We start from the raw sequence: 21,323 nt of genomic DNA on the forward strand, positions 1-21,323 counted from the left end.
CCAAAGGCATTAGGAGAGCCAGCCTGTAGAATTCAGACATGGCTGTTCTTGTTCAGGTCCCTATTCAAATACAGCTTTCTTTCAGGTAATCTTCTAGATAAAAGCTAGCAATATTGCCAGATATGGAATGAGTTCTCCAAAATCCAAATAAACTAACCAAACTCTGGGCTTCTTGCTTGGTTTTAGGAGTGGGTAGTAACAGTTTGTTCTTAATCACTTGAATATCCCAGGTCATTCCTGCCCAAGTTATACCCAAGAATTTTACCACCTGTACAGGTGCTTGAACATATGCTGGATTTACTAACCAGCCCCAGTTGGCCACTAAAATCTACCTGGATTTAATTTGAGATAATACACTGCACTGATATCGTAACTGAGATCTGCATCCAGTCCAAATCCCTTCTAACAAAATTTTGGCAATAAGTGGGTGAGCTCAGAAAACCCTGTGGCAGCACAGTAAAGGTAAGTGGGTTCCTTCCCAGGTGAAGGCAAACTGTGGTTGGCTCTTTTCCATGATGGAGACATAGCAAATATCTGTAAAATTAATCACTAAGTACCAGCCTTCTTCCCTCCATTGTATTTTTTGTATGATTGAAACCAGTTCTGAAAATGGTGAGCTATACAATTTATTTAAGCCTCCATAATCCACTGTTAGTCTCCATGAACCATCTCCTTTTTCATGAGCCACACGGAATTTGTTGGTACCAATGATCCAACTTCCAGCATGTCATTAAAGTGGTAATCTTTTGGGGCGCCTGGGTGGCGCAGTCGGTTAAGCGTCCGACTTCAGCCAGGTCACGATCTTGCGGTCTGTGAGTTCGAGCCCCGCATCAGGCTCTGGGCTGATGGCTTGGAGCCTGGAGCCTGTTTCCGATTCTGTGTCTCCCTCTCTCTCTGCCCCTCCCCCGTTCATGCTCTGTCTCTCTCTGTCCCAAAAATAAATTTAAAAAAAAAAAAGTGTTTTAAAGTGGTAATCTTTTTGCCTACTAAGTATTCTGTGTGGTTCTAAGTGGACTCAGGCAGTTTCAGTAATTCCCACTTAGCACGTTCAATTAAAGCTGGTCTGAAGGTAGATTTCAAGGTCTTCTGTTTTACAGTATTAGGTAGGGGAAGCAATCTAGTTGGATATAATCTCCATCCCAATAATTCAGGTAAAGGAGATGTGACCACCTCAAAAAGTCTGAGAATCCCAATTTTTTTTTTTAACATTTATTTTTGAGAGACAGGGTGAGCAAGGTAAGGCACAGAGAGGGAGACACAGAATCTGAACCAGGCTCCAAGCTCTGATCTTTCAGCACAGAGCCTGACACAGGGCTCAAACTCCTGAACCACAAAATCATGACCTGAGCCAAACTCGGATGCTTAACCAACTGGGCCACCCAGGCAACCCAAGAATCCCAACTTTCATCTAAATAAACTCCTACCTTTTATCTTATCAACTGCTATATTTCCATATCCTCCTCCCAATCTAATCTTATACCCCATTAAGACTTCAACAGCTTTCAGATTCACAATACCTTGGCCTCCTGTGTCAAGGAGTCCAGAATTTTTTTTTTTCCTCCCTCTGTCATTTTATCTGCACATGTGCCCATGGCCTTGGGTCCCCAGGTGGTAGACCTTAATCTATACCTTGATTAATCTGCCTTTATCATAGCCCCAGGCATTTCCTGGTCAGGTTTCTCAACTTTATTTTTGCCTTTCTACTTCTTAAATTCCTCCAAACTGGGGCAGATAGGAACAGATTTGGGGACCTCTAATATTGGGAGACCAACAGGATGTGCCTTTGACCCACCCAGTCCTTAGTGCTGCATCAACAGCTTTGTTTCAATTCCATCATTGTCCACTCTATCCATCCCATTTTTCAACCATCTAAACTTCCACTCTGCTGTGTAGGCTCCCTTGACACTCCCCTTTCTCTCCCCTCTTTATTATTTTTATATTCTTGGTATCAGTAAGACCCATACAGGGAAGCTGAGAGCAACTGGATAAGGCTTCTCCAGTTATTGTCCAATTTTGTAGCTATTGAATTACATTGAGTGCCTATTCAAAGGGAGCCCCTTACTCACAGCATTTACCATAACCTGGGTAACAGGCATATTCAGCAAGAATATCCCAGTTCTCATAAAGCCAGTTCCACATGACTTGCATATAAGAAGCATATTGGTTACTTCACCTGAATGTTTCACTTGGCATTTACAGGGGGAATTTGGCAGTTCCCCTTCTCAGGATAAACACGTTATGGTGGTTTTTATCCAGACTGCCAGGCTGGCCATTTCCTCAGGAATTATCTCCAGTGTGTCTGGACCACGTACAGCCATCTGATCAACAGTGAGTTGCAGATCCTATTTTAACCCAGACATGTTCTTCACTCTGCAGCATTTAAAACCAATGACTCAACACTCGAACTAGTTATACTCCTGATACCTTTTTGGTAAAGGTTCTTTAGGAAGCTGATCCTAATCCACAAAATGAGACCATTCCTTTACACTCCCCAGTGTTAGTAGTTCCTTAGTTTTACCCTCTGCCTACACTGACCTCCTAGGTGTGGCTAGAACTGGTTACTTGTAACTACCTTCTTCCATTATTCTGTATTCCCTTTGCCTTCACATCAGCTAGTTATGGTTCTTTACTTAGTGGAATGACCCAAATCTTCATTCCTGAAGGATTGTGATCAGTTATCATCCTACCTCAGTTATTGTAGCTTTCCGTTGACCTTAATCATAGGACATGGTAATACCAAGAGACACCTTGAGTAATTTCCTGTATATCTAGGCATATTATTTCTTACCTATATTTTGGAGTAAGTTCAATTTCCCCTTGGTAGTAATGATCGATCACTCCAGCCAACACAGTAACTCCCTTCTTTACCTTTTGATTCACACAGGAGGAGCTCAAAGTAGCCAGGTGGCAGTCTTGACTTTAAGTTCAATGGAATCATTGTCTCCAGGTAGCATTCCTTTCTTTAGAACTCGGACCTCTAGTTCTATAAGCCCTAAGTTTGTAGAAACAGAAAGCATAAAATTTAGCTAATGGGTCATTAGGGATAATAGTGGTGCCACTCCCATTTCTACTTCTTTAAATCCTAGACCTGTTAATACTGGCTGTGGGAGAAATAGTATCATATATTGGATACTGATTCAGAGTATCCAATGGAGTCTTCTGTAGGCCTTTTTGCAACCCTGAAATATATTGCCACCTAGCTGGTACTGTAACTGAGTCTCCAAAAGGCCATTCCACTATGCTATCAAGCCAGCTGCTTCAGGATGGTGGGGAAAATGCCACTGTATTCCATAACATTGGGTCCATTGCCACATTTTATTTGCCTTGAATGGAGTTCTATCAGAAGCAATACTGTGTGGAATACCATGATTGTGGATGAGGTATTCCAAGTCCCCATATAATTTGGCAGAAGCATTGCATACAGGGAAGGCAAAGCCATATCAAGAGTTAAGTATTGCGGTGGCTCAATCGGTTAAGTGTCTGACTTCAGCTCAGGTCATGATCTCACGGCTCATGAGTTCAAGCCCCGTGTCAGGCTCTGTGCTAACAGCTTGGAGCCTAGAGCCTGTTCAGGATTCTGTGTCTCCCTCTCTCTGCCCTCCTCTGCTCATGCTTTGTCTATCTCAAAAATAAACACTAAGTGTTAAGTATTCCAAGAAGAACAAAATGTTACCACTTCCATGATGGAAGCAGTCCAGTGTAACAATCATTGTCACTAGGTAGCTGGCTGATCACCTCGGAATGGTGCCATATCATGGACTCAGTGTAGTCTTTGCTACTGGCTGATGAGGAATTCAGCAGTCACCATAGGCTGGCATTGGTGAGTGGAAGTCCATAGTGCTTAGGCCATGCATTCCTGCCACCATGGCCACTTTGTTCATCAGCCCATTAGATAATGATGGGGGTGGCTGGGGAAAGGGACTCACTGATATTCATAGAACAGGTCATCCTATCCGCTTGATTATCAAATTCTCCTCTAAGCTCACTCTTTGGTGAGCATTCACCTGGGACACAAATACCTTGCCCATTCAGAAAAGTCTATCATCCCCAGATTTCCAATTATTCTTCCAAGTCCCTGATCATCCAGCCAAACTACAGGCCATGAACCAGTCTATAATTGTGCCTCTGGCCACTTGTCCTTCCAAGAAAAATAAATGACAGTTCTCAAAGTTCTGACCACTTCAGGGATTTCCCTTCACCTCTGTCCTTCAGGAATATCACAGAAAGGGATTATATTGCTGAAGCAGTCTACTTTCGAGTGGTACCTGCATATTGTACAGAACTATCTTTAAGTCAGGCCCAAGTCTTATCTTCCTCTGCATAAGGAAGAACTCTCCTTGAGGCCATAGGTGCAGGCATGGGTAGAAAAGGTATAACATGGGTGGGATCATGGGTATTGGGCCACTTCATGTAACCTGTGCATTTAGGGCCTTCTTGGGCCTGATCATATATATACCACTTGTATTTGATGAAACACTGCTGTTTAAGCTCTACTTCATTGCTTGGTGGGTCAGGTAAGACCCAGTTTATGATAAGCAGTTCCAGTCACATCATAACCTGATGACCCATGTGCAAACATTCAGTCTCTACTGAGGCCCAATAGTAGACTAAGAGCTGTTTAAGTGAAGAGTAGTTCTCCACAGAATATGGCAGGACTTTCCTCTAAAATCCTAAGGCCCTGCACTACAACTCACCTATAGAGGCCTGCCAAAGACTCCAATAAGTATCCCTACTTCTGATATTTCAAGCACCATTGGATTTTCTGGAACATATGGGCCAAGTGGCAGGACAGCTTATACAGCAGCCTGGGCCTGTTGCAGATCCTATTTCCATATCCCACTCAAAACTAGAAGCTTTTTGGGTCATTCGGTAAGTGAGCCCAAGTAACACATCCAGAAGAGGGATATCTTGCCTCCAAAAACAAAGCAGCTCACTAGGCATCATGTTCCTTTTGACTATAGTAAGTCTAAAAGTCAGATTGTATCAGTCTTTCAACATTGTTCTCATTATTTGGTTGGCTATTCTGGTTCTTTTGCCTCTCTAAACTTTTGGATTAGCTTGCTGATAACCACAAGCTTGCTAGGATTTTGATTGGAACTGCATCAAATCTGTAGATCAAGTTGGGAAGAATTAACATCTTGACAATATTGTCTTCCTAAGTATGAACATGGACTATATCCCCATTTTAGTAGTTCCTTGATTTCATTTTTAGTCTTCCTCATCATGTACATACTCCATATTTATACCTAAGAAGTATTTAAATTATTCTGGTGGTAATGTAAATATTATGGGGTTCTTAAATTCCAGTTAACCTAAAGTGCAATATTAGATTCAGGTGTACAATATAGTCACTTAACACTTCCATACAACACCCGGTGCTCATCACAAGTGCACTAAATCCCCATCCTTCCATCAATATCCCCTCTGATAATTATCGGTCTCTTCTCTATAGTTAAGAGTCTATTTCTTGGTTTGCCTCTTTTATTTCCCCTTGTCTCATTTGTTTGTTAAATTACACATGATTGAGATCATATGGTATGTCTTGATCTGACTTTGCTTAGCATATTCTCTATCTCCATCCATGTTGCAAATGGCAATATTTCATTCTTTTTTATAGCTGAGTAATATTCCATTGTATATACCATATCTTTATTCATGCATGAGTTGCTGGACACTCGAGCGGTTTCCATAATTTGTCTATGGCTAATGCTGCTATAAACATTGGGGTGCATATGTCCCTTTGAATTAGTATTTTTGTATTCTTTGGGTAAATACCTAGTAGTGTGATTGCTGGATCGTAACTTTTTGAGGAACCATTTTAGCCATTCTGACCTTACTGTTTTTAATTTCAAGTTCCATGTGTTCATTGCTGGTACATAAGAAATCAATGGACTCCTGTATATTAGCCTTGTATCCTGCACCCTTGCTGTAATCGTTCTCATTTATACTAGTTTACTTAGGCATTTACCTACTGAGGGACATCTTGGCTGTGGTTGCTCAGTTGATAGGACATCAGATTATCTACATAGATGTTAAAGCTGTATTTGTTTGCAGATGACATTATTTCTTCCTTCCCAATCAGTATTCCTCTTATGCCTCATAGCACTGTACTCCTACAAATGTCTCACTCTTACATACAAATGTCTTACCAATAACACTAGAATAGTTCTACTTACTGCTTTTTAGGTCAAATCAGCATAATGGCATCAATGCAGTAGACCAGTGCGATATCTTGTGGAAGGGTAAGGTGAACAAGATCCTGGACAATTAAACTATGACCTAAGGCCAGTGAGTTGATATGCCTCTGAAGTAGGACAGTAAGGGCGTATTTCTGGCCTTGCCAACTGAAAGCAAATAGCTTCTGGTAATCCTTACTGGAAGGGATGTAGAAAAACGCATTTGAGGGGCGCCTGGGTGGCTCAGTTGGTTAAGCGTCCGACTTCGGCTCGGGTCACGATCTCGCGGTATGTGAGTTCGAGCCCCGCATCGGGCTCTGTGCTGACTGCTCAGAGCCTGGAGCCCGTTTCAGATTCTGTGTCTCCCTCTCTCTCTGACCCTCCCCCGTTCATGCTCTGTCTCTCTCTGTCTCAAAAATAAAATAAAATGTTAAAAAAAAAAAATTTAAAAAAAAAAAAAAAAAAAAAGAAAAACGCATTTGAAAGATCAGTAGGTGAATATTAGACACCAGAGAATGAGTTAATTTGCTTAAGCAATGGAATCACATCTGGCATAGCAACTGCAACTAGTCACCACCTGGTTAAGCTTTCAAGAATCCATTGTCCTCCTCAAAGATCCATCTGTCTTCTGCAAGAGCTAAATAGGGATGTGTTGGGAATTACCTCCCCTGTGTCCATCAAGTCTTTGGTGGTGGTATTCATCTCTATAATCCCTCTATGACTGCAGTATTGCTTCTAGTTTACTGTCTTCCTGGAGGGAGTTGTAGTGGCTTCTGCTTGGCCTTTCCCATTCTAATAACCCTCACACCACAGGTCAGGGAGCCAATGTGGGGATCCTGCCAGTTGTTGAGTACGTCTATTTCAGTTATGTATTCTGAAACTGGGGATGATTTGGGTACCCATTTAGCCCACTGTAAGATGGATTTAAACAAACTCTATCACCTTACTTCTATAATCCCTACTGTTGGGACCACAGTGACATCTTGAGTATACTGGAATTAGTGTCCATTCAGAGCCAGTGTCTAGTAATTCTCCAAACGGTCTGATTATTTTCCCTCATGCAGTTAACCTAGTTAAAAATAAGTATCTTTGGGGAAGACGGGGAGAATGACTACTATAAACTTTTGGTAATGTACCCTGTAGTGTCCCCTCAAGGGAACTTGGCCTCCCACTCATTCGAGAGGCTCTGAATCTGTAAACTGGCTCAAGTCTGGGAATTGACTGAGGGGCCAGGAATTTTTTTTAGATTCAGGTTAGACTTTACCCAGAATCTTGTTTCTACAGATCAAGAATTTAATAGGCTTTCTGTATACTTCATTTCTAGGAATATACTATACTAGACCTATACTCCATACTAGACTTAGAGTTATAAATCTATGCTAATTATAATAGTATATATACATATGTACATATAAACTATATAAGTTATAACTTGTAAGTATATAGTTATAAGTCTCTACTAGACAGAAAATCCTGATTGGTACTTTGACTCTCCTGTCCATCACAGTAACCATGCCCACCTTGTCTTTGGCAATTAAACCCTACCACTTGGCTCCTGCCATCCCAGCATCCAGTTTCTCCCATTGCAGGTAGACTGTAAGGCCTGGCCTACAGAAGAGAGCAATCACAGAGCTCTTCAAAGATTCTGGGGCTCCTCTCACAAACTCCATTCTTACAGCTGTGGTGAAAGGTATATTTTCCAGACCCTTGTAAGGGTGTGTGAACTGACCTTAAATGGAAAATCTACCTTAACATTTTATCTCCAGTCTCTGGATTCCTTTTCCTACAGTTTTCCAAGGCAGATTTGGCATTTCAAGTTAATTTATTGTGGGCCACACTTATGTCCGTGTTTCAGCCAAAAAACTGAGCTGCTATAGACCTTTTGATTCTGAACTGTAACATTAAATCTAGAATATCTGCTTATTGGACCCACCTCAATAAAACTGACCAGATGAAGTTTATCTTCTTCCCTGTCCACCACCCTTAATGTCCATTCCCACACATATTTTGTGGGTTTGTCTATATAAACTAGAAAACTCATGTTCTTTTGGAGTACAGTGTATTTTCTCCTGGGTCGTACTTTATACCTCACCTTTAGGGCTCTTGCTGGACCGAAAAGTAAAGTGGGGTGGGAGTGGATCCTAAAGAGAATCTGCATTGTCCTGTGTGGCAATTGCCTTAGGTAAAACCACTACAGTTTCCTCAGCCATTGTAGGGTTAATCACCTCAGGTGGAGAGGCCACTTCCACTGGCAAAATCTTTTTTAGATTCAGGTTAGACTTACCCAGAATCTTGTTTCTACAGATCAAGAATTTAATAGGCTTCCTATATACTTGATTTCTAGGAATACACTATACTAGACTTATACTCCATACTAGAATGAAGGGGCTCCATGTCCCCAGCTTTATCTGGGTCTTCTCCTATATCCCCTTTCAACTTCAGGATTCCAGTTTTTCCCAACCAAGACCCTTACTTTGATTCCCTGCAAGGCTGAGTTCAGCTTGCATTGTAATTTAGCCAGTCCCAGGATAAGATTCTGGTTTTGTCTGTTTCTCACCCCCCGCCCCCGGAAGTCTCAGCCCTGTGGCTACAAGGCACACATAGACACTTTCAGGTCCTTATGTAACTCTTGAGCTGGGAATTTGAATGTCTGAGCTCATCTTTCTCTTTCCCCACTTTATCCAGTGATATCAGGAATAACCAGCAAATCCCATTCTACTTGTTACTCTGACATACGTTTGAAGGTATCCTACGTACTCACCTGTAACCTTGCCTCCTTTATTTAACTACAGGTTTCCAATGGTAATACTTCAAGTTTCTCTATTGCCCTATCATGCCATGAACTGCTCATGGTCTTTACTGCTGGAAATAGTGGTTTATATCTAATCAGATTTGAATTAGATACCCAGAACCAATTTAGAAAACCCATCTTTAAAAGTATGTTCTTATAGTTTCCAAAAGCTGAATTAAGATTTTCCAGAGAAACAGAACCAATTGGAGGGGTAATCTTAAGGAATTGGCTAATACAACTAGGGAAACTGGCAAGTCCAAATTTTGAGGTAAAAATCTGACCTAACCTTGTCATGAATAAAGTTAGGAAAATGGAGACTTTTAATAGGTGAAAAAACAAAAGGAAAGAAATCTGGACTCAAAGATGTATAATAATGCTGGAGATTGTGAGTGGAGATCAAAGTATTCTCTGCTGGCTTTAGTTGTAGCTGATTTTTAGCTGCCATATCTCAAGTAACTTCTGCAAGCCATGAATCCCAACAAATTGAATCTATGACCTATAGAAGAAAACCAACACTTCTGCCTCACTACTCCAATCTATTGTTGAACTTGAAAACCAACACCATGATAATGGTCTCTGTCTCTTAAACCATGGAGTCTGCATTCCTTCAGAACACTGATTTGTACAGAGATCATGATTCAACATAACCTCTGTAAACATTAACCAAAGTGGTCCTTATAAATTGAAAAGCTGCCAATTTCAAGTTGGGCTTTAAAGAAGTTGTTACTAAAATGCAAAACCAGAGTATGGAGAAATGGGACTGCTGTGATTGCTCAATATCTGAGGCCATGCTAAAGTTCTTCTATATCCACCAATAAATAGGAATTGTGCTGTGGTCAAATGGCCCCCAGGAGGAGACTCCTTTCAGGGTTATTCTTAGGGATGGCTATGAAAGACAAAGTGCAAGGGTAGGTCTCCCAGTGTATGCAAGCTTTCAGCTAACATGACAACCACTCTCCTGGTAATAGTGAGTTCTTTGACCAGGTAAATGGGTAAAAAGTCTAATGCGAGTCCATGAGATAATTTGTGGATTGAATGTATTCCCCTTCCCCGTCCCCAAATTTTAAAGCTCTAGGTTAGCTATTTGGAGATGGGCCCTCCAAAGAATTATGGTTAAAAGAAGCTGTAAGGGTGGGGTCCTGATCCCATGGAACTAGTGTCCTCAGACACCAGAGCACTCTTTTTCTCTTCATGTACACACAAGGAAAGGCCATATGCAGACATAGCAAAGAGATGGTGGCCTGAAATCAAGGAGAGTCCTTACTGCAAATCACCCATGCTGGTACCATGATCTCAGACTTCCAGCCTCCAGAACTGAGAATTTTTGTTATGCTAACCAGTCTGTAATACTTCATTACAGCAGCCTGAGCAGGCTGATTCACCTTCCTTCTGGCTGTCAGTAATCATTTGGTAACTTCTTTCCTCCTAATTATAGTTTTACCTCATTGCAGTTATCTTGTACTTGCTCCATGTTTTAGGTGTGTGGAAGGTGCATAAAGTTGTTCCAATTTGTAGATTCCTAAAGAACTATACTCAGATTTAGAGAGAGCAGTGTAACTGATGGGAAATGGAATGATCTGATAAATCCCTAGGAAGTAGATGGGACTTGGTAAGACCTTATAAGTGAATCAATTGATCGGCATTCTGTCCAGAGGGATCTCAGAGCTTTTCCCTTCCCAGTCTCAGCCAAGCAAATGTCTTGGGGGAGATGAATTCCTTCTCTAGTAATTAGACCGGTCTCTTATTAGAAGTGCTAAAGGAGTTCTACACATTCAAAAGTTAAATTACGCCAGCCCTATCTTATGTCTCACTTTTCCAAAATATCATGCCCTCTCCATACCCACAAAATTCAGAGTCAGCAATGAGGTCCCCTTTTCCATTCCTGATTTTAGTATTTGTCTCTTTTTCCCTTAGTCTTAAAGACTGGTCAACTAGTTATTTTAAATCAGATTTTGGTATCTTTTGACTTTCCTGTTTTCTATTTCATTGATAGCCATTCATATTTCCTTGCTTTGGCCTACTTTGGGTTTAGTTTGCTCTTTTTATAGTTTAAGGTAGAAGCTTAGACTCCTCATTCGAGACCTTTCTTCCTTTATACTTTAGGCATTTAAAACTACATTTCCCTCACAGCACTGCTCTAGCTCCATCCCATAAATTTTGATATGTATTTCCATTCAGTTAAAAATGTTTTCTAATTTCACTTCTTTCTAGGAGCCATGGATTATTTAGAAATTAAAAGAAAACCCCTATTTGGGATTTTTCTGAATGTCTTACTATTACTGATTTCTTAATTCCATTGTGTTGGAGAACATACTTACATAGTTGAAGTCCTTCTAAATTTATTGACTTGCTTTATGGCATACCATCTGGTTATCCTGAAGAATGTTCCATGTGTGACTGAAAATAATGTGTTCTGTAATTGTATAGTGTTTTATAAATGTCAGCTACTTAATTTGGTTGGTAGTGTTCAATTTTTCTATATCCTTGCTGTCTAATCATTATATAAATGGAGAATATGGTATTGAAATTTCCAATTATTTTTCCCTTCAGTTTTTCTCCCTATGTTTTGGTGCTTTGTTAGGTGTATATGTAACATAAAACTGGTCAATAAGTGAGGAACATAGAACAGTTATGAAATTTCCTTTGTTTCTGATGCTCTTCATTCTTTCCCACATGCTTGATTTACTCTCTGGTATCATTTTCTTTCAGCCTGAAGGACAACCTTGATAATTAAACTCTGCTAGCAATGAATCTCTCCATCTGGGAATGTCTTTACCTCAGTTTTTAAAGAATAGTTTGGAGAAATTTTAGTTGACGGTTTTTTCTTTCTGCACTTAAACAGCTGACTTTTTAATTGAAATTTAAATTTACATATGTCACATGGTATACAATGTTTACATATTTATATGCTAGGCCATGACTGCCGTTGTAGTAATAAATAGCTAATTCTATCACATCGCATAATTTCTTTAGTGGTTGGAATAATTAAGATCCAGTCTCTTAGCAAATTTGACTATAATAACCATATTCACTAGTGTGCATTGTATATCCAGGACTTATCTACTCATTGCAAATTTGTACCTTTTGAACACCCGTCTTCTCCACTTCCTCCCTGCCTCCCACTCCCCCACCTCAGTTCTCTGGTAACTACCAAATTACATGGTACTGATTTTTAGGAGTTTAGCTTTTTTAACGTTTATTTTTTTGAGGAGTTTAGGTTTTTTAGACTCCACATATAAGTGATCTCAGAAAAAGACAAATACCATATGATTTGCCTCACTGAGCATGTCCTCAAGGTCCATTCATATTGTCGCAAATGGCAAAATGTTCTTTCTCATGACTGAATAATCTTCCTGTGCGTGTATGTATCACCTCTTGATACATTCATCCATTGATAGACACTAAATTTGTCCCCATATCTTGACTATTGTGAAGCTGCAGTAAATATGGCAGTGTATATATCTTTCCCATTTTCATTTCATTTGTGTATATGCTCAGAAGTGGAATTGCTGGATCACATGGTAGGCTTATCTTTAACTTTTTGGGGAAACTCCATAATGTTATCTCCTGTTTTGTTTTTTGTTAATCAAATACCTGTTCTAAAGCTCCAGCTATCTCACCATCCTAATCTACTTTCTTATGACACATGTAACCCAGTATTCAACAGTGGTATACACAATACACCAAAAACTTTCTTCAGTTATAGAAGACAGAAGATTCTTCCTTCCCTAAAGCTACAATAAAATAACTTACTATGGTGTCATCCAAAATAGGGACAAATCATTGCAGACCCATATGATGAGTCTATAAATGAGAAAGCTGATCTCAGACTAATGGATAATGCTCAGAGAAGCAGATTTTCACCCATGTGGCTGCCTGGTACAGAGAACATGTGTCTGAGACACACAGAATGTGTTCCAGTGGTGGCGTTCTGGCACTCTGCCCCTCCATCCTCTTCGGAAAAACAACCTTATCCTGCATCGTTGTTCTCAGCTGAGAGTAGTTGCAAATACTAGGAGTGGTATCTCTCTGCCTGGTACTTAGCACTCCTAAGTACCTGACAATAAGGGTGGACTGGAAGAATAAATCCCTCATAGCAGCCAGAGACCATGGTTGAACTAAAAATTATAGGAAATCAATTTAACAATTTAATGGAAAATTTATGTACATTAAGTAACTTTAGACTTATTAGGGAGCATGGGTAAAAAGGATCAGAAAGTCCATAGATCTGCAGTTCCATTTAACTGAAAATAAGTAAAGGAGACAAAGGAGCAATGCTCAAAATCTAGTGTTTGTTATGTGGGAAGTTCTACTTCGAAATATAAAACTTATGCCAAAATAAGGGTTCATAAACCACAGCAAATAGTTACTGTCACAGACTTGTAATAGTCAAAGCTCTAGAACAAAGATAGTCAAGGTTTACCAAAAGTTAAATACTCCTGAACTTTAAGTTGTTTTAGGGAAGTTAATTAATTCCCCAGCCCACATTTCTTGGTATTTTTACTATAAGTCCTCATAATTACTATCTTATATTAATGACTTTATTAATCTGCAAAACTTCTCTCACAAAAGTCATATGATTATCAAGACAAACTTGATTAGGTTTATTGGGAATATGGTAGAGGACACCTAAAGTTTAGCATCCAGACTTCATTCCTATGAATGACCCTAGGAGAACAGTAGATCTTCTTGAGTTTTCCATGTATTTGCTATACACAACTTATTTCATTATCTTCTTATTTCACCAAAGTCTTCTGGTGATGAGAATGGACTGGGGTAAGGAAAAGGCATTAGAGGGGGGAAGTTCCCAGCAGTGGAAATTTCTAATAACCTAGATGGAGAGTAGCACTTCTGAGAACTCTGTAAGCATAAGAGTGGAAAAGAAAGGGTGTGTGAAATGGATGTGAGGCCATGGAACCAAGCCAAATTTACTTCACTGTTGAATAACCCTAACAGCTGCTAGAATCTCCTAAAATGTGGCTTCAGAAGTCAGCCAAGACAGTCCTAAGATCGATTGCTAGAAAGCTGGCTCTCCTCAGGGTATTGATGTTCAAAACTTCCAACATCCCTGAGGCTGTTATGCCTCACAGAACCTCTTACTCAAATAGAGGAGATCATGCCCTGAATCCCCAGGAGTGTCCTTGTACCACTTCCTGAAGTCAAAGTCTTTGGTATGGATCATTTCCTAATCCCCCAAACAGAACAAAGGTCCTGGGAAAATGGCCAGACTAGAGACAATAGTAGCTATATAACATTCCTAGAGCTGCCATATCTTGATAAAGTTATTGACTTAGGAAAACGCTGAAGTTTTCCAGGTTTCCACCAGCATGGGCACAGGCTGAGACCATGTGCTCAAAGGAGTCTTTTTCTCCCCATCCCATAGGCAGCATATTCTAAGGCCCTTTCTAGAAAAGAGCTGAGGGAAAGCCCCATTATGGCTAGTTCTCAGAAAAATCTAAAGGTGTAGGTTTCGGACTTGTATGGATCCTTGGGATGATCAAGGGAATGTGTTTACAATAACCTGTTAAATTTCCCACTAGGAATACTGACAGAAATTCCTATGTCAGATAAGCAGAATTCACCAGATAACATCTCTAAATATCCAGGATCAGAGCTCTTAACTCAAGCCTTTCTTCTACAATTGAAACAAGGTTTCAACTGAGTGGGATGTCTCCTTATGGGAAAAATCCTACCCTGTTATAGAAGTATATACAAATAAACCAGAGGCTCACCCAAATTCATGGATTTAACTTCTGTTCTGCAGTTATTTCTTCAAAGGGTTTGTTTACAAGACTTCCTAGTTGTCTAAGAGAACTCTTGCAGTTCTCACATCTCTTGGCTTCAGGAAAGAGGTTCATAGAAATCAACATAGGATTATGACAATAACTTTTCCCTCTATCTTTCAGCTCTTCTCACCTTCTTTCAGATTCTCTCCTACCTCTAGAATCTCAAATGTTCTTTGGGATACCATTTTGCCTTCATCTCCTCCCATCCTACTCAAACTTTAATCTCCTATTTCCACATTTTAGGAGACATCCCTATATAGCACTGACTCCTAGATTTCAGTAGGTTTTAAGAGTAATTGGGATTAATAAGGCACTTGTACTGAGCACCAGGTGTTGTATATAAGTGTTAAATCACTAAATTCTACACCTGAAACTAAATTTAAACTTTAATGGAATTTAAATAACTTGGAAAGAAGAAAAAGAATAAATGGAAGTTAAGATTTATGTATACACTTGCTATTTCAACCATTTTAAAGCAGAGAAGACACTACTACTCATTTAGTTATCCTCTTCACCATTGCCTGGCCCTTCTACCTCTTTTACGTTGTTTTTTGTCTGTTTGTTTGTTTTTATCTTTGAGAGAGACTGGGGGAGGAGCAGAGAGAGAGGAACAGAGGATCTGAATTGGGCCCTGTGATAACACAGAGAGCCCGATGCAGGGTTTGAACTACCATGAGATCATGACCGGAGATCATGATTGCCTGTGAAATTGGCTGTGGAGATAGCTTGTTGGGTAAGGTTATGTTTAAAATAGGTAATTGTGTAATTTGTCTGGCAGGAAGTATACAGGTTAGCTGACAAAATCTGCCATAGGGCTTTGGGGTTCCATAGATTGGATAAGAATCCTTTGAAAGCATTCATAAGATACCCCAGGATATATGAAATCAGGATCATATCCCATCAGTTGGCAATAATATCTGTCTTTCAATAATCCTGTTGTATATAGGGAGTGGGGGTTTTCTCAAATGAGTGGGAAAGAAAAAGCCATTCTAAACATCGAATTTCTTTTATAAGCTAGCCTAGGAGACCAGTGGGTGTACAGAAAGCAGGAAATATAAATGTGGTGGGGCACTTGGGTGGCTCAGTCAGTTGAGCGTCTGACTTCAGCTCAGGTCATGACCTCACAGTTCATGGATTCAAGCCCCACGTCTGGCTTTGTGCTGACAGCTCAGCCTAGAGCCTGCTTCAGATTCTGTGTGTGTGTGTGTGTGTGTGCTTGCCCCTCCCCTGCTCATGTTCTGTCTCTCAAAAAAAAAAAAAAAAAAAAAAAGTTAAAAAAACTTTAATAAACAGGGTAAACCGTCAGTGATGTAGTTGCCTATTTTCTAATGATTATTGAATAATTCCTTTTTTGTTTTGGGGGTTAAACTATGGGGAGAATCTAAAGCAGTGTCTCCTTTTAAAATATTATAAAGCTGTCCTGTAGTAATTCCCAAACTGGGATGAACCCAATTAATAGCTCCTAAAAATTCTTGAAAATCATTTAAGGTAGGTAAATGAGTAGTACCTAAAAAGAGATGAAAGACAGATACCATATGTCTTCATTCATGTGAATCCTGAGAAACCTAACAGAAGACCGGCGGGGGGAGGGAAAGGGAGGGAAGTTAGGGAAGGAGGCAAACCATAGGAGACCTTTAAATACTGAGAACAAACTGAGGGTTGATGGGGGTGGGGGAGAGGGGAAAGTGGGTGATGGGCATTGAGGAGGGGGCACCTGTTGGGATGAGCACTGGGTGTTGTATGGAAACCAATTTGACATATATAGAATGACTAAAATCAATGAGTGATGAAACAGGTGGTGCCAAGGATGGGGAAAGAGGAACCCTCTTGCACTGTTGGTAGAAATGAGAACTGGTGCAGCCACTCTGGAAAACATTATGGAGATTCCTCAAAAAATTGAAAAGAGAACTACCTTATCCAGCAATTTCACTACAAGGTATTTACACAAAGAATACAAAAATAATCCTTCAAAGGAATACATGCACCCTGATGTTTACAGCAGCATTTTCTACAACAGCCAAATTACAGAAACTACCCAAGTATCCATCAACTGATGAATAAATTGAGATGTAGTATATGGAGTGGAATATTATTCAGCTATAAAAACATAAAATCTTGTCATTTGCCACAATGTGGATGGAGCGAGAGAATGCTGGGTGAAATAAGCCTGTCAGGGAAAGACAAATACCAGATGACTTCACTAACACACGGAAATGAAACAAAACAAAGGGGGAAAAAAAGGAGACAGTGACAAACAGACTCCTAACTAGGAAACAAACAGGGTTTCCACAGTGGGGTGGGGGATGGGTGAAATAGGTGATGGGGATTAAGTGCACTTGGGATGAGCACTGGGTAACGTGTGGAAGTGTTCTATATTGTACACCTGAAACTAATATTACACTCTAACTGGAACCTAAATTAAAAAATTAGGGTAATGACACCTACCCACCAGGTTTTCTGTAGTTTTCAATCACTTAACTATGTTGGAAAAGTAACCATTAAAAAAGAGATGCATTGAGGACCTATTGTCTGAGCAAAGACTCCATGTCCTATATATTGCCAATGCTCCTGCATTCGAACATTTTCAGGAGCTATTTGAAATCATGTTCTTTTATGGAAAGTTGTAAGTGTTTATATTGTGAAAAGTAAGGTCTGTGTAGGAGCAGCAAGAATATCATCCATATAATGGTAAGATTTCCATCCTAATTTGAGTGGGCAGTAAGGCTTGTTGAATGAAGTATCAACATATAGTCGGGCTATTAATCATTCCTTGAGTTATCTAGACATTGTCCATTGATATCTAGACAAAGGCTCTTGGCTATTAGTCACAAGTAGAGAAACGGCGAAACATTCTTTGTCTTTTTCAAGAGGTATGGTAAAAAATGGTCCTTAAGGTCAATGGGCCCTGTTGAAGGAATAATAGCAGGGTTGGGCAAGCCTGGCTGTAATGCCCCCATAGGTTGGATAATGGCATTAAGAACTCTGAGGTCATGTAACAATCTCCATTTTCCTGATTTCTTAGGAATTGTAAAAATGGGTATATTCCAAGGACTAGTAGAAGATTCAATATGACTGGACTCCAACAGTTACAAACCTAGATTCTTAGTTTGTTTTGATTATTCCCCTTTTAGGGGCCACTGTTCAAATAGGCCTGGAAGATTTCCATACCAGGGGAAGGGGAGGAATTTTAACCATGGCCCCTGTTAAAAAGACTGACTCCTTTCCATTCTTTAAGTCCCTTTCGCATAAAGACATAGGAACAGGTAGAATAAATGATTGAACATAATCCGTTTGTCCTTCTGGCCTGATACATATGAGTGGCCTTCTGCTTTACAATGGTACATGGGTGCCTCCCACTCTAGTAACAGCTAGGAAGCTAGGTCTTTTTTTCCCATTGTACAAGCCATTCATGGAAAGCTACATTCATTGGAAACATCTTCTCCAATATCAATTAGCCCTGTAAATTGCTTTCCAATTATAGTAACAGTTAAAAAAAAGTTTGTCAGATTGAATGGTTTGAGTCCAGTATAACTCAGTGGATCCTGGGCTTCCAGATCCTTTATTGCCCCCTTGTTGGGCTAGAGTTCCTGGAACTTTGAAAGGGATTAGGAATGGTTGTGCTAATTGTGTTCCTGGAGGAATGACATGTAATCCATTAGCTGTTATCATAAAGATCGCCTTTTTTGTCATGCTAGATCTTCCTAGGATAATTCCTACTGTGTTAGGGGGTAAGGGGCCAGATACTCCAGTGGGTATTATATAGACATGATCTTGTTCGTTTAAAATTCTGAGGTAGTGCATAAATCCAGTCCAGCACTTCCTGTGGTGGCCACTTGCGAGTCTGTAACTCCTCTTTGACCTGGTTTAAAAAAACCTGAGGGAGCAGGGGTTTGTATGGTTTTGCTCAATTTGGGATTGGGGGCATGAGGACTGACGCTCCTCTCATTTCCCAAAAGACAGGTAGTCCTTCCTTACTGGATTTAGATTGGCTTTGCCAGTGTTTTCCTTTTCCACATCTGGGACAATCCTTAATGGATAACTTCCTAGTTTGTCCCTTTGTTTGTTGGTGACAGTCCTTTTGCATGTGCCCTGGGTTTCCACATTTAAAGCAGGCATGAGAGGCTGGTGATGGCTTCATAATAGCAAGAATTTCTTCTTTATGTGTTTCAGTCCCCACATTTTGGCACATCCTAATGAATTCAGGTATACCTCTGGCTTGAATACCTACACCAGAGAGAAGGGCCTGGCAGTCTTCATTAGCATTTTTGCAGGCCAATTGCTGCAGTAAAACTTGAGCAGCTTCATTATCTGTCTGGAAACACTCCATTGTAGCCTATTACTGAAATTAACACAAGGCTCAGTGGCTCCCTGCCACATAGAAGCAAAGGAACCTGTTTTTGTGTCAGGGACTCGGGACCAGGAAGCAATCGCAATAGTAGAGTACTGTTGGAATAATCTAACATGAGCATGGGCTTGAGTTGTGGTATCATGGCCTATGCCCTCCCTGTAGCATTTCTATTCCTACTGGAATACTCAAATCTCGATTACAAATTGCCTGTGTGGAACAGCCTTGATATTCTAAAGCTCACACAGAATGCTGAGTGGGGGAATGTATGACTTTTATTAATGCCTTCTAATCCCAAAGGGTCACTTCATATCTGTTTTCTATTGCTTCAATTATCCCCTTAGTAAAGGAGCTTTGCATACCATTCTCTGCAACACTTTGTTTCAATTCCTTAAAAGCAGCAAAAGGGAGGGACTCATGCGTAGGTTGATGTACAGCAGTGGTAATGACGGGGAATGCATGAAGCTCCCTAGCGGCATATCCCTCTTGTAAACATTACTGCATAACCGATGGCTTATGTCCCTCCGATATAGGTATTGGCTTTAAGCAATCAGGAGGAATAGAGACAGGAGGAGGCGGCAGAGGGAAATTGTCCTCCATTGTAGGAGGTGCCATAGGAGAAGCAGATGTTAGGCTTTCTTTTATAATTTGTTCCTTCTCTAGAGCTACCTGTGACATAATGCTGTAGGGACTAAACTCCAGGTCACTAAAATGGAAGCAGGAACCTTCTTTCCCTTTTCATGTTTTCTTTTTAAATTTCTTCCTACTTGTTCCCATAGATCTAGATCAACTGTACCATGGTTGGGAAATCAGAGTTAGACCTTTCCTATTGTTTATAACAATGTAATTAATCTGTAACAGTACAATGAGCTGCCTTTAAAAGTTGCTGTGGGGAGGGTGGGTGATGGGTATTGGGGAGGGCACCTGTTGGAATGAGCACTGGGTGTTGTATGGAAACCAATTTGACAATAAAGTTCACATTTAAAAAAATTTCTTTTAAAACTGCTGTGAAGTTCTCAAATATAAAAGCTGTTTGCCATTTGTTGGCCCATGGTAAAGAAGAAAAATACTCTCACTGAATACTTGAAATGTTGGCAGTTAACCCAAGCAGGTACTACTGTCCCTTACTGGGATGAGGTCTGTTTGAAGTCCAGGTGGTTTCACTTTCTTCTCCTGGAACGTGTCAATTCTGACATCTGGAGTCTTCATATCTAAGCAATCACGATCTCAGTCATGTGGCTATCATGTTGGGGTCACCTATTGTGGGTTCTTCTTTTTGCTTTATGCTGTAAAGTCGATGGTGGCAGAAAGAATTACTCCAGACTCTATGCAAGTCAAGAGAGGGAGGCTAAAGGATGTCTCCCCTAGTTTCTCTCAAGCTCGCCTATTTATTAAGCATACATTTAGGGAAACAATATGCAATATGTCAATGGGCTATGTGACAGTAAGAACGTATTGAAAATGTGCAGAAAAACAAGTTAAGGCTTTCCCAAAACTTCAAAAGGGCAGATGTAGAAAACAGGGTAGAAAACAGCATAAGATATCCTATGAAATAACATGGTCTAAGGAATTTATGAGCAGAGGCAGGACCTAACCCCTAGGTATACATTAACTAGGTAAGGGAAGTGTGGCGTGCCCCCTAGATACACATTAACAACATGCCATGCTTTGCTTTTCTACTTAACAGCAAGGCCGGAAAGCAGTGTTCTGCTTTGCAAATGCATTGCCTAACCCAGGATATAGCTGTTTGATATCCCATAAACTAATTTTGTACTTTCATAATGGCACCTGAGTACTAGAGAAGAGAATTAGGAAAGTAAGAGGCCCATAAGGCAGGTGAGGAGGTTGAAATAACAGTTCAGAGCCTGACAATAAGGATAGAGAAGAGAAAATATTGTGTGAAAAATTAGGAAATCTCGAGGGTTCTCATAGATGCAGTATCCTATATTACTAACAGTGATGGCAAAAGTACCTCGTGTATATGTCAGAACTTTCTACAGCAAATTTTTCATTAAATGGGTAAATTGCTTTGGGCAGTATAAGCATTTTTAACACTATTCTTCCAATCCATAAGCATGGAATGTTTTCCCATTTCTTTGTGTAATCTTTAATTTCTTTCATAAGTGTTCTCTAGTTTTCAGAGTACAGGTCTTTTACCTTCTTTAGTTAGGTTTATTCCTAGGTATCTTATGGTTTATGATGCAATTGTAAATGGGATTGATTCC

The 21,323-nt window shown here is 40.1% G+C and overlaps 1 pseudogene; it reads right to left on the reverse strand.

The window, feature by feature from the left end:
- Positions 1-3,075: 3,075 nt before the first annotated feature.
- Positions 3,076-19,080, reverse strand: LOC128776251 (uncharacterized; annotated as a pseudogene).
- Between the last annotated feature and the right edge of the window lie 2,243 nt (positions 19,081-21,323).

Source organism: Panthera pardus, unplaced genomic scaffold (assembly GCF_024362965.1).
Source record: "Panthera pardus isolate Hobbes unplaced genomic scaffold, ASM2436296v1 HiC_scaffold_12, whole genome shotgun sequence".
NCBI lineage: Eukaryota > Metazoa > Chordata > Mammalia > Carnivora > Felidae > Panthera > Panthera pardus.